We start from the raw sequence: 1,924 nt of genomic DNA, 5'->3' as shown, positions 1-1,924 counted from the left end.
AGTGAACAGTTCTGATCCAATCTCTGAAAAGAACAGTTTTGCCCATCTCTAGCGGCAACACAAACGACCGCCTCCCTGGCCGACGCGGCAACGCAGGTTGCTAGGGAGGTGGTCATACAGTCGGGGAAAACCTTCGACAACAAGGAAACGGCACCCTCGGAAGCAGTCGTCACTCCTGTCTCTGCGGAAACGCAGACGACACAGGAAGTGCCGATGGAGACTGAGGGAGAAGAAGAAGATGAGCCGTTCGAGTGCCTCCCCCTCCCCAACAAGAACTGTGTGAGGAAGGTGCTCACCAAGATCGCCGATTCCCTGCGCGACGGTAGCTACCCCAATCATGATCATTCTTACCCTTTTACGGTAGATAACATCCCTCCTCTTCCTCACAAACCTTATCCTTTCCACTGGGGGTGCGAACCCTTGAACCAGAAGCTGCACGGGAGGGAACTCGTCAGGCGTGCAGATCTGGAGCTCATAAACAAGCACCCGATATTCACGGACGAGGACTGGAAATATATGACTGAGCAATCAGTCAAGTACATCCGGACACAGACGCCGCCAGTGGACAACTCCCGCCTGAAGAAAATCGAATTCGGGCAGCCAGGAAGCAGTAAGAAGAAGAAGAACAAGAAGCCGACGGAATCAGCCGGCAGATAAGTTCCTGCATCCGCAGAAACCAGAGCCCAGACCAACACGCGAAGAAAAACATTCCCAACAGAGAGGACTTCAAGAGGAGCCGCTCAACCAGCTTAAACTCCGCTACCTCGGGCCAAGGCAGGCCCGTCAATATAGTGAGTGAGTGAGAACCCGACACTTCGGCTGCAGATGACAAGTAAGAAACTTACTGAAACGTTGCCGGAGATCAACGCATTGACTCGTCTGTCAACGAGAGAAGATTTCATCATCAAGATTCGCCGAGAAAGCCCGCATTCTCAGATATTCTGAGCTCAAACATAAAGAGATATCTCGAACAGAATGACCTCCTCCATGCCAAGTAGCATCGATTCTGCAAACATCGATCATGCGAAACCCAGTTCTCACTTTTCTCACGTGACATACTGAAAGTTTTGGATCATGGGACTCAGTTAGATGCAGTATTTCTTGATTTCCGAAAAGTTTTCGACCAGGTTTATTGTCAAAACAACGATCATATGGAGCATCGAGCGAAATTTTTGACTGCACTATTAAGTTCTGGTGTTCCCAGGGAAGCGTTTTGGGACCCTTGCTGTTAGTGTTGTATATAAATGCTCCGGACTATATTAATAGTAACCTCAGACGTTTTGCAGATGACTCAGATAGCTATAGTGAAGTACTTTCTGAAAGAAGCTGCATACATATTCAGTCAGATCTTGATAAGAGCCGGCCGCGGTGGTCTAGCGGTTCAGGCGCTCAGTCCGGAACCGCGCGACTGCTATGGTCGCAGGTTCGAATCCTGCCTCGGGCATGGATGTGTGTGATGTCCTTAGGTTAGTTAGGTTTAAGTAGTTCTAAGTTCTAGGGGACTGATGACCACAGATATTAAGTCCCATAGTGCTCAGAACCATTTGAACCATTTTCTTTCTTGATAAGATTTCAAAGTTGTGCAGAGGTTCGTAATTTGATTTAAAAGTTCAGAAATGTAAAACTGTACGCTTCACGAAAGAAAGAAAACGTACTAACTATGACTATAGTATCAATAAGTCACAGTTGGACTGGGCCAAATCCAACAAATACCTGATCGTAACGCCCGCATCTCGTGGTCGTGCGGTAGCGTTCTTGCTTCCCACGCCCGGGTTCCCGGGTTCGATTCCCGGCGGGGTCAGGGATTTTCTCTGCCTCGTGATGGCTGGGTGTTGTGTGCTGTCCTTAGGTTAGTTAGGTTTAAGTAGTTGTAAGTTCTAGGGGACTTATGACCACAGCAGTTGAGTCCCATAGTGCTCAGAGC

Source organism: Schistocerca americana, chromosome X, assembly GCF_021461395.2.
Source record: "Schistocerca americana isolate TAMUIC-IGC-003095 chromosome X, iqSchAmer2.1, whole genome shotgun sequence".
Taxonomy (NCBI): domain Eukaryota; kingdom Metazoa; phylum Arthropoda; class Insecta; order Orthoptera; family Acrididae; genus Schistocerca; species Schistocerca americana.
This window is presented reverse-complemented; position numbering follows the sequence as displayed.